Source organism: Acartia tonsa, chromosome 8 (genome assembly GCF_053477335.1).
Source record: "Acartia tonsa isolate MP-2025a chromosome 8, ASM5347733v1, whole genome shotgun sequence".
Lineage (NCBI taxonomy): Eukaryota > Metazoa > Arthropoda > Copepoda > Calanoida > Acartiidae > Acartia > Acartia tonsa.
Genome location: NC_137267.1, coordinates 21662545 through 21675660, shown reverse-complemented (window position 1 = coordinate 21675660; position 13116 = coordinate 21662545). Strand labels below are relative to the sequence as shown.

At 32.8% G+C, this 13116-nt stretch overlaps 1 protein-coding gene across 3 annotated transcripts in view; it reads right to left on the bottom strand.

The window, feature by feature from the left end:
* The window catches only part of LOC145326299 (uncharacterized), a 195751-nt gene extending 183008 nt beyond the window's left edge, over window positions 1–12743 (bottom strand). For all 3 annotated transcript variants that reach the window (XR_013881823.1, XR_013881824.1, XM_080169573.1), the window contains exon 1: window positions 12526–12743. The gene's annotated coding sequence lies outside the window, so the exon portion shown is untranslated. The remainder of the gene's footprint in view (window positions 1–12525) is intronic.
* Between the last annotated feature and the right edge of the window lie 373 nt (window positions 12744–13116).

Below are 13116 nucleotides of genomic sequence, written 5' to 3'. Positions count from 1 at the left end.
TCCCCTTGAAATTGTGCCTAAAACATTACAAATACAAAGCTTTTCTATAAGACAAATCGGTCCAGTAGATTCCAATATCTTATTAAAAGCTAAACATTAAGTTTTGAATTACCTAAGTACATTGGATTAAATTTCTAAACACCTTTTAAATTTTTGTTTAAATTGATTGGAAAAACAAAAAACAATAATTTGTTACTTTCAATGGACTAACAAATTACATGGATTTTCTACACCTAATTAGAGGGTTTTTAAAAGTAAAATGTATTTTTGTTACATATATCGAAAAACGTCTGTTAAAAGAAAAAAAACTGGGTATGATTATTTACCTATTCACAAAAAAATGATTTATTGTTATAATACTTTTTTAATGTTTAGAGTTTTAAAAAAATAAATTTCAGCATTACATGTTTTTAAACGATATATATTTATCCTTATAATTGGTTTAACCCAAAGCTGTTTTAAAGTGAACTTGTGGGCTGACCAAAAACAGGTTTGTAGTAACAGCTATATATTATTTTTTAAATGAAGCTATTTCTATTACTAGAATATATCCGTAGGCCTGTTCGGCAATCTTTCGTCACTAAATGATTTTATGTTTGTTTTCAAAGTAAATTGTTAGCTAGCTATGCCTATTATTCTTGATTTCATATGAACATAGATGGTGTTGGTACGCAGAGAGAGAGGGGACAATGGGCTGTTTATTACACAAGTCCCCAAAGTTTTACAATAACGTTTACTTATTTGTTAGCTTTTAAATTAAGCTATGGGGACTTAAGTGAACTTTGATTGGTTGATTCATTAAGTTGAGTGTTCAACCGCTTCAACCACTAATTTTAATCTACAGAAAGGGTATTTTTGTACATCAATTTATCTGTCATTGTCTTATCCGTTTAGATGCCTGATTGGTACGTACAAGTGTAACTAATTTTGTCCAATATTTAGAATGATTAGGTGTCCCTATAAATCTACCAATTGTAAGCTGTATAACAACAGTAAACCAGAAAGATTGTATTATTTAATGCATTTGTAACTCAAAGACCAGACGAACATGTCCAGTTTTTTTACCTGCGCCTTAACCAACCAAAGCTTGTCAAACATCTTTTAAAAACATACCTATAAAACATTAAAATTAATTAGCTTTTATTTAAAAAAAAAAAATCTGCAAACGCAGTCACACCAAATGAATTTATCGAGGGTAAGAGATTTATTATTTAGAAATTTGAGCTCGGCTTAAATTGTAGGTTCAAAATTTATACCCTTGAAATGGTTCAACTTTCATTTGAAGCTTGAAAAATTAACACTTTTTTATAAAGCAAAGCTACTCTGCGATTAGAATAGTTAAAGTTCGTTGGTATAAGAATACTTACTGACTTTTTAAATTTTGTAACTGTAAATCCCATTTCACTCAAAGCCTCATAACGGACAGACAATCTTAGAGATAAAGAGTATCTTCGCTTACAATGAAAAAATATCAAAAAGTTTTCCTTAACTTTGCATACATAGAAAGTCTGTATTTTGATGTATTATAAAGCAATTCTACAAAAGATATACGATCTACATAATCTTACAAAAGGATTTGACGGCTCATTGATTTAGCTACAAAAACATAAAAGGATTTTTAGATATAAGCATCAACCTAACAGAGTTAACTTAAGTAGATGATATTCCAAGAAAGGAGTAACATATTATTTTAGAAATCTGTCAATAAAATTCACAGCAGCTTATAATCTTCTTAGTTTTCTTAGTTTATTACAATTACCAGCGGTAGTGCCTCCAGTATCTAGAGGATATCATTTTGAAGGGTAAGAATGGAACAGTAAAATAGCCTTACTATCCCAAAGCTGAAATCTAATAATAAAAAAGTCTAAAACCCTCCCGAGACCAATGTGATGCTTCCCAAAAAAGAAGAACTCAATCAATTAAGTAATTATTAAAATTTTCGGCTTCAGACAAAAAACCTTACTACTCTCAAAAAATGTAATGAATTTCATAAAACTAACTAATTATTTTAGCTAGCAAAATTACCAGAAAACAAATAATTTTTGACTCTTAATTCTTCCTCTAATGGCAAAGATATTTTTTAACAAGTAAATAATTGGATCAAATTAAACTTGTTACCTAACATTCCAATGATTTTTAGATTTACTGTTTTTAAATTTATTTCTTTAAATGTTTACTGGCTGCCTTGTCCATTTGGGCCTTTCAAATGAATGTGTAATTCGTATGTATATATAGCCTAAAGCTATCCAAAACAAATATAGAGCTTCACTTAATAGCAAGGTTTAATTAGACTACTTAAGTTATACATTTATCTTTGATTTTCATGATAAAAAGTACAATTATGTGTATTTAAAATTAAACTATTTTTTCTTTAAAATGTAAATACTTGAAAAATTAAAAAAAAAACATGATATTACTAACTTGAATGTATAAAATCGTCATTTTTTCAGTAAGATTCCTTCTTAGACACATCACAAAATTATGTGTACAATGCTTTAAGTTTTAACTTCTCGTCTGACACAAACAAACACACACACACAAACACACACACACACACACCAACAAGCACACACAACAAAGAGAAAATATTGTGCCAAAGTTTGTAATCCAATTTATTTGAAATATGGAATTTCAAGCACTCTTCAGAATATAAATATACAAGGAAGACAAAATTCAACGCTTTATGTTCATCAAGAATTTAGAAAATACACCAAAAAAATAATAATTTCTTGGGGACAGGGCAATTCTTACATATTTGAATTAATATACATTCTACCGTCTTTATAAAGTAGAAAAGTTGTTTAAAGCTTAAGATTTCAATAACTAATGAACTGATTGAGTTCTCCTTTTAGAGAAGAATCACATAGGTCTCATGATGGGTTTCAGGCTATTTTATTTTTAAACCCAGTTCACAAGACTTTTGGAGGTCGACTAAATTTTTTGCCTTATGTCAACCTAATCAAGTACAACCAACTAAACTCATTACAAAAACAATCGACCTAAAACTTCCATAGATTAACCTAAAATTTCTTTAGATCGACCTATGTACAGACTGTAGGTTTAAATTTTTGGACGGTTTTAGGCTATTTTTAAATCTTTGAATACTGAGCCCCGGATTAAAAAAAGATAATAAACAACAAACAACTAGATTTTGAACATAATTAAATGAAAGTTAAAGAACTAACTGTAAAGAAGATACGTTTCTTGTTTTTATGTTTGAAACAGAGAAACAAAATTGAGAGGGTATCATTTGAAAACAAATATCTTACATATTTCCTTTTATTAATGTGTGAGTGAGGTTTCGAAATTTTAAGAAATAAAAATGCAAAATTAATACAATATAAATAAATCAAAACTGTATGAGTTTTAATGAGTAATTTCTATTGATATTAAACATTAATCAATATTTCAAAAATATAAAAAATCAAATTAACACATTTTCCAAAATTGTGGATTACTTAGTATCATATATAAAGGGGGATGTGGAAAATAACCATTTGGGCAGGGGGGGGGGGGGTTTACTCGAGAACCCTTAGAGCTAGAGGGAGCTAATTTTGGATATAAGCTTCTATGGGGCCAAAGTTACTTTTAAAATTATCGTTGACCCCCCACCCCCCCCCCCCAATTTTTTTTTTTTTTTTGGGGGGGGGCGGGTGGATTATACTATGGGATGTTTCTCATAAACGACTTGAGATAAATGGAGCAAACCTTGGGATACAAGTTTTGTAGGCCTATATTTGATTTTATAATTATCGTTGACCACCCACTCACCCCCAAACCTCTAATTTTTTTTGGGGGGGGGCGGGTGGCCGCCACCAAAAAAAAATTTTTTATTGCATTTCTCGTCGAATTAGGCAATTTGGAATCATTTGAGACCATGTTATTTTTTTCAAAATTTTTTTACCTTACAAGCAACCCTGCGGGGGATTTAGTCATTTTTTTCAAATTCTCGAAAAAAATAACATGGTCTCAAATGATTCCAAATTGCCTAATTCGGCGAGAAATGCAATAAAAAATTATTTTTTGGTGGCAGCTGTAAACGGCGGCGGGCGGCGGGAGCGATGGTCCCGCCGCTGTTTTTTTTAAAAGATACCAATAGTTGGGGTAATTAGTTGGGGTAATTAGTGACCCAGTCCAAAAGATTTCATCCAATTATCTCTAAAACTAAGGGAGTAGCACCCAAAATAAAAGTCGAAACAAAATTGTAAGTAAAGGGGGGGGGGGAAATGTGGTGACTCATCACACAACATACCAGCAATTTTATTTTGGGTGCTACTCTCTTAGTTTTAAAGATAATTGGATGAAATCTTTTGGGCTGGGTCCCTAATTACCTCAACTATTGGTATCTTTAAAAAAAAACGGCTGCGAGACCGCCGCTCCCGCCGCCCGCCGCCGTTTACCGCCGCCACCAAAAACATTTTTTTTATTGCATTTCTCGCCGAATTAGGCAATTTGGAATCATTTGAGACCATGTTAATTTTTTCAAAAGTTTTTCGCCTTACAAGCAACCCTGCGCGGGATTTAGTCATTTTTTTCAAATTCTCGAAAAAAATAACATGGTCTCAAATGATTCCAAATTGCCTAATTCGACGAGAAATGCAATAAAAAATTATTTTTTGGTGGCAGCTGTAAACGGCGGCGGGCGGCGGGAGCGGCGGTCCCGCCGCCGTTTTTTAAAAAAGATACCAATAGTTGGGGTAATTAGTGACCCAGCCCAAAAGATTTCATCCAATTATCTCTAAAACTAAGGGAGTAGCACCCAAAATAAAAGTCGAAACAAAATTGTAAGTAAAGGGGGAGGGGGGGGGAAATGTGGTGACTCGTCACACGACATACCAGCAATTTTATTTTGGGTGCTACTCCCTTAGTTTTAAAGATAATTGGATGAAATCTTTTGGGCTGGGTCACTAATTACCCCAACTATTGGTATCTTTAAAAAAAATGGCTGCGAGACCGCCGCTCCCGCCGCCGTTTACCGCCGCCACTAAAAAAATGTTTTTATTGCATTTCTCGCTGAATTAGGCAATTTGGAATCATTTGAGACCATGTTAATTTTATCAAAATTTTTTTGCCTTACAAGCAACCCTGCGGGGGATTTAGTCATTTTTTTCAAATTCTCAAAAAAAATAACATGGTCTCAAATGATTCCAAATTGCCTAATTCGGCGAGAAATGCAATAAAAAATTATTTTTTGGTGGCAGCTGTAAACGGCGGCGGGCAGCGGGAGCGGCGGTCCCGCCGCCGTTTTTTTTAAAAGATACCAATAGTTGGGGTAATTAGTGATCCAGCCCAAAAGATTTCATCCAATTATCTCTAAAACTAAGGGAGTAGCACCCAAAATAAAAGTCGAAACAAAATTGTAAGTAAAGGGGGTGGAAATGTGGTGACTCTTCACACGACATACCAGCAATTTTATTTTGGGTGCTACTCCCTTAGTTTTAGAGATAATTGGATGAAATCTTTTGGGCTGGGTCACTAATTACCCCAACTATTGGTATCTTTTAAAAAAAACGGCGGTGGGACCGCCGTTCCCGCCGTCCGCCGCCATTTACAGCCGCCACCAAAATGAAATTTTTTATTGCGTTTTTCGCTGAATTAGGCAATTTGGAATCATTTGAGACCATGTTATTTTTTTCGAGAATTTGAAAAAAATGACTAAATTCCCCCCAGGGTTGCTTGTAAGGCGAAAAATTTTTGAAAAAAATAACATGGTCTCAAATGATTCCAAATTGCCTTATTTGGCGAGAAATGCAATAAAAAAAAATTTTTGGTGGTGGCGGTAAACGGCGGCGGGAGCGGCGGTCTCACAGCCGTTTTTTAAAAAGATACCAATAGTTGGGGTAATTAGTGACCCAGCCCAAAAGATTTCATCCAATTATCTCTAAAACTAAGGGAGTAGCACCCAAAATAAAATTGCTGCAAGTCGTTTATGAGAAACACCCTATAGTATAATCCACCTGCCCCCCCCCAAAAAAATTAGGGGTTTGGGGGTGAGTGGGTGGTCAACGATAATTCTAAAATCAAATATAGGCCTACAAAACTTGTATCCCAAGGTTTGCTCCATTTATCTCAAGTCGTTGATGAGAAACACCCTATAGTATAATCCACCCGCCCCCCCCCCAAAAAAAAAAAAAAAAATTAGGGGTTTGGGGATGAGTGGGTGGTCAACGATAATTATAAAATCAAATATAGGCCTACAAAACTTGTATCCCAAGGTTTGCTCCATTTATCTCAAGTCGTTTATGAGAAACATCCTATAGTATAATCCACCCGCCCCCCCCCAAAAAAAAAAAAATTTGGGGGGGGGGTGGGGGGTCGACGATAATTTTAAAAGTAACTTTGGCCCCATAGAAGCTTAAATCCAAAATTAGCTCCCTCTAGCTCTAAGGGTTCTCGAGTAAACCCCCCCCCCCCTGCCCAAATGGTTATTTTCCACATCCCCCTTTTACACAACTAATGTATAAATAATGTTCAAAGGTATGTCTGCCGTTCAATTTAAGGTTGTCTACGTCTACCCAACACAGAATCTAAAATCACTTAGGCAGCTTTTCTTATGGGATATTCTTATTTTTACTGTATTGCAGTATACTGCACTTTCACGCTATGCTATTAAAGGCAGAATTTTGTACATTTTATTGTCAATTTGCAGGGATTTTAAGTGATAAGACAATGGATGATAAATAGATTTCGTCCCCAATGAAAAAGGAATAATTTTCCCCATCAGTAAAACTATTGGTTGAAAGATTTGTACAACAAACAATATATCATGATTTTAAAACTTTGGGTACCATCGTAATTTACAGTGCAATGTTACATCCTTTCATTAAAACTATCGCTTGAAACCTTTTGACAACCAATTAGAGATAGAGTTTTTAAACTTTGGATACCAGTGTAATCTATAGAGTAATGTCCCCTCCATCCATGTCAAGTTGTTATTGGAATGATTAATATGCTGTGAATCAATGTCCCAATTATCAAACTAACAATTATTGCATCCAATTCAACGCCCACGCGCATTTTCTTGTCCTTGTCTGTCATTAAATTACAACCAAATAAACCTTACAGCGAAAATCAGAATTTATTGACATTAATGCAACTCTATAAACAAACTACAAAAGTCTCCAAGTCAGAGGTCATTTTTTACCAGGGCGATTTCTTTATTGAGGGTGGTGGTACGCTCTACAAAATAGTTATAAACCTTCCCGGGACCTATGAGAATCTACCCTGTTAAAGAGAACCCGATCGGTTCAGCGCTTAGTGAAATCCTTCGGTACAAACACACAGACATACAGACAAACAAATAGACATCCTGTTACTATAGTATAAGGATACGTATCAAATTCAATTGTTATGAATCCGCTTGTCGTCAAATCTTTAACAGCATTTTTATTTTTAACGCTTGAACCTCTATATTGTTAGCTATAATATCCAACAATATAAATGCTGTTTTGTTTACTAACCCTAACCCAACCTTATCTAAAAAAGAAATGCCCTTTTAGGAAAAATTAATCTTTCTTTTTTCTATTTTAAGATAAAACATTGTTGCTATTAATCTTAACTCAAAATCCTTTGTTAAAACTTAAAATATAACTTTTAAACTTATAAAATGCTATCATTACATAGTTATTTACAGGATAAACAAGCTTGTTTTGCAAACAGGACAAGTTTAATCCTTTATGTTTGAGGCAAAATAAGTAAAATTTCTTTGATGTGAAATAGGTAGGTATAATATTAATCATAAATAAAAAAACGCGCAAAAACCAAATATGAAATAACACATCAAATTTCTGTCAACAACACTCTTTTATTCGATAATGCCTGTTTGTGGGTGTGCACTTTATTATGCATGGCGAATAAAGTGATTATTTTCTAATTAGCATAATAAAAGGTGTAAACCTACACTGTAGTTCAGTCATGAATAATAGGAATTTGTGTTAATTAGGGTATCAACAAATTCTTTAATTGCAGGTGATGTTTTAGGTTTTATTTATATTTTCTTTTGTTCAAAATATATAACTGATCACATTTAAAGAAGAAAAGAATACCTAGTAAACTGTGATCTTACATGTTGGAGAATATGTGCTAGGAATAGTTTTTCATCGCATCGTATTATAGACAGCTTTCCGCGGATAATATATGAAAAATTTTAAGATAAAACCAGTTTTGTTAACCCCATGGGGCCCCGGGAAAACAAAATTGGTAATAAGCTTATGATTTTTATTTTAATATTTGAGGAAAATTGTCCGCAATTCGGTGCTATACATGATTTTTCAGTGTACCTAGGAACCGGTTCTAATCCGCCGACTATTAATCGGTTTCGAAGTTATACTGGGAAGTAAATTCTAAATTTCTCAAGTTCATCACTTTATGTATATACCTACCAAATTTGGGTAGGTAGGTACTAGGTAGCAAATTACTTTTATATAACCTCACAAAAACATTATTCCCTAAAATTGCTAACAAGAAGAATGGAAAAGGAACAAAAAGTTGAATTGTTACCACCAAAACAGTAAGTGTGAAGGGTAAAAAGTTTCAATAAAATTTTGCATAAGAAGTGGTTATTGTTTTAGGTATTTGATATGCAGGAGGGTTATAGACTAAAAGGTTTTAGAGTAACCATAATCATAGACATACAAGCAAACAAATACTTTAGGTTTTAGTTCAAGCAAATTTCAGGAAAGCATCGTATGATTATGGAGTAGATTTAAGGGTTTAAGTCAACCCCCTTATCTTAGTAAGGCAAATAATTTTTCCTTTTCAGAAAAGCATTAAAGAATCCATTCTAGTTAACTCTATTGCATAGAGGTGTTTTGAGCTAAATTTGTAAACCTGTTGTTGAAATGGTACAATAAACAGCGTAGGCGGAGAAAGGAGATTTGGTGTTATTACTATTCAACAAAATAACGGACCAATTTGTTAAGAAAATTGCAGCAATAACGAAAAAATGTCTGCCGGACAAATCGAAAAAATCTAGAAGCTACCTATACTACACACATTTCAAAAAGAGGTTACGAATTGTTAAAAATAAACATTTTTACGCCAAACATATAAAAATTGGAGAGAGGAAAGGATATCAAAGACAAGATAGAGAAAATATATTTTGAAAATCAAAAAGAAAACACAGCAGACAAAGATCTAATAACATATTTAAGTTGTATAAATGGAAAAATATATGAATGTAAGAGCGAACTAAAGAAAGTACCTACTTAGTTAATTCAACTGACCCATATCCCTTTTTTTCATTCTTACATGTGATCGTTAACTTCCTCTATAATAGTAAAGGTAATATTATAATAAATATTTACTGAGATATTTACCTAACTGTCGCATTACATACTTTGTTTTTAAGAATAGTTAGTCTTGACACTGAAGAAAAAAACCTTCTCTCTTTCTAAACCCCATTTGGGGAGAAATCAAATCTATCTAGGGCATTATTAGAGGGCAATGTGGGTGGTAGAGTCGAGGAGGGGGATGTGACCCCGCCCAAATCATTTGCCAAATTAGGGGTTTAAAATATGTTTGTGTGTCTGATTCAAGGACATGTTGAGGGCATGTTCCAACCAATGTTTCCAAGTTATTTACAGCTGTTTCTTTGCTTTATTTACCACACATTTGAAAAAGAGCCTTCATTGTGGTCGAAGCCAAAAGTGTATTAGTTTTTTTGTTTATTTCAAAAGAGCCTTTGCAAACTAAACAAGGATTACAATATACACAACAATAAGAACCTACGAAGCTTTTCATAAATCAAGTATGAAATAAAAATTGCAGCAATAAAGATGGCCATGAGAATAGCAGCCGTCTATCTTTAATAATAGCCTAGAAAATCAAGTATTATATAGTAATTCATGCATTTATAACATTATGAACATGTTCATCGTTTCAGAAAGCACATAAATCAAAATGTTGCCTGTCTTATTTTTGGTCAAATAATGGACCTAATAATTTAAATAAACCATAAAAAACGATAATATTCATAAAATATGTATATTCCTTATTTAAAAGAACTATAGACAAAAATATTTACCAAGTGAATATTATCATTCTACTACTGTTAAAACTCACACCTTAACGGAATTTTAGCACAACCTACCTACCCCTTTATTGATACAGATTCACTTCACTAGGTACCTACCTACTATAGGTAGGTATTGGGTTTTTAGAAAAATAACATATTTCAATTATTCTCTCTTATATATTTTGGGTTATAGTTCTTTACATTTTTGACAATGTCCTTTGTTTTAAATACTTTATCCATCTTCATATATCCAAACACATTCATTGGTAAATGTTTTATGTTTATTGAAGCCATATTTGAAATAAAAGATAATTAGTCCTAACCAAAATACAACCGTTTACAATTAACTGTCCTTTTAATTTTGCAGCAAAGACTGTTCAAGAACAGAATTTAATACAAGTTGATAATTTGTTCGATATGTCTTTCATGTAATTTTCAGATATTGAAAAATTAGGGTGGAGAAGTCTGTTTTTAGTGCAAGATCATAGTTTTGACATTATTTATGTTAGAATAACATTAGAAAAGCTGAAATAAACTTCTAAAAACATTAACTTAAAAGGGGGGGGGGGGGGCGAAAGTGACACTTTTTGAAATTAAAACTAAAAGTCAACAAAGGAACTCAACTAAAAAAAGAGTTACAGGTCTGAGATTTTGCATGTCAGTTGCTTTATAGGGGTAAAATATGGAACTGTGAAGAAACGGCGGCGCAACCGCCGAAAACCGCCGTTTCCCGCCGAATTTTTTTTTGCCTTTTCTCGGCGGTTGCGACGCCGTTTCTTCACAGTTCCATATTGTACCCCTATAAAGCAACTGCCATGCAAAATGTCAGACCTGTAACTCTTTTTTTAGTTGAGTTCCTTTGACTTTTAGTTTTGGTTTCAAAAAGTGTCACTTTCGCCCCCCCCCCCCCCTTATTATTCCTAGGGAGGGAGGAGACATTGAGCTGTTTACTAAACTAGTCCCCAAAGTTTTATAATATAATAACGATTTCTTATTCGTTGACTTAACAACTTTGAGGACTTCTATTGAATTTATTGTTATTTAAGTTGAGTTTAAACGTACTAATCACTAATTGTAATCTAAAAATGTGGTAATTTTGAGTATCATCATTTAACAGCCATTGGCTTATCCCTTTAGATCTCTCATTATACTTATTCCTGAGAAAAAGATAAAAAAAACCTATAAACTATCTAAAATTATTCTATTATAACTCGATTGCAAAAGCTTGATGCAAAAAAATAACAAGTAAAATGATTTGTTTATGAGAACATTCTTTGATTTATTTCTCATAGTTTTATGTTGTAAAATATTCATGAAGAACATTACATGTGCTTAAGCATTAGTTTTTTAATATAGGACCCCATAAAAAGTTACCCTCCTTATTATCAATTTGTTTTAAAATAAAGAAGACAGCGGTTTATGTGCTTAGCACCACAATGGAAAATAAAAGAAATTTTTAATGTCCATTTTGATAGATAGGTAATGATTTTTTTAAAATGTCCATGTCCATAAATTGAATATCTAGGGCTGCAGCCGTCAAATTCTAGAAAAACTACTAAATGCTACCTACCTAATCAATAAGCTTTTTAAATAATAATAATCACTATGACTTGCCCCGCTATCTCCAGGGAGCTAATCTTTGTTACCTCACCCTCGCCGAATATGGCAGGTGTCCCAAATTAAGTCACCGTAATGAATGTTGCTCCTCGCAGAAAAGCTTGGACTAAAGATTGCATAAATATTACGTACGTGACTATTGAGTATCCAATCTATTTTAAGTGGCTGCTAGTGCTAATTACAAGTTATCGATGTAAATTAGATATTATTCATATATTCAACTAGGAAGTGAAGAATTTGTTATTCATCCATTATTTTTTTTTCATAAACAATGAAAATTGTGAGATATCAGTAAATTCTAAAAGAATTTTTGGGAAAGTCTTAAATGTGAAGAATGATACCTAATAAGTGTTGCGTGTTTAATAATCGAAGTTTTTTTAGCCCTTATTGTTAGGGCACAGTACCACAGGGTTAGAGCTCCCGATAGGAGTTATACAAAGAGAAAAACACTGATCTCTCCCCCTTATTTCTCAACTATTTTTAAAAAATTTTTATAAGTGGGTGAGGTTCTGTGCTAGCTAGCACTGGGAGGGAAAGCATTTCATTCTCTTCTACTAACATTATTGTTACCAGGCGTCTGCAAAAGTTTTTGTGCCTCTTTAGTTATGACACGGTTTTAGGACACGAACTAGCAACTTTATACATATTAGGTACGCTTTATAATAGTTATTTATCGCATCGAATTATGAACAACTTTCCGCGGATACAAAAATGTACAATTATAAGATTAAAATCAGTTTAGCTAGCCCCCAGAGGCTGAAGGCCCGAGCTAACAAAACCAGTATCAATTTTATGATTTTTAATCAGTACTTTTAAACAGTATGGCCGAGAACCGGTTCTAATCCAGCAAATATTAATCGGTTTCTCAGCTATACTGGAATAATAATTCCTACCTGTTACAGGTCAGCAGTTAGAAACAAACACACACTCTGTTACTACACAAAACAAAATCACTTTACATCCACAGGTTCTCTATTCTCACTATATCCAGATAATAATATTTCTATCTGTTGTCACTTTGTACATTTTTATACTTGTTATTTAACTAGTTACATATACAATATTTACATTTTTACTTCACTAGAATTTTACATGGTAAAATTACACGTCTGAAATTAAAAAAATATGAATTAAATTTTAAAAAAGTTTTAGATGACTACCTAGCTATACTAAGATAAAACTTGTAAAATTCACAATAGTTTTCTAGGTAGGTAGGTAACATTTTCGAAAGGAAAAAAAACTATGAAGGTATTTTTTTTGTTTGTGCGTTGTCATCCTTGTTTTACATTGGTAGATTCTAATAAAACGGTCAGAAAATCTGTCATTAAAAATTCCTTTTGATTATTTTCCATAAATGAATCAAAAAGAAAACAAGGATGACAATATTCATAAGTAGATTATCTTACTACCTAATATAATTTTATGCAGGGTTGGAAGGTTTTATCTCGCTAACTCTTCAAACGATTGCTTTCTCCATTATATGA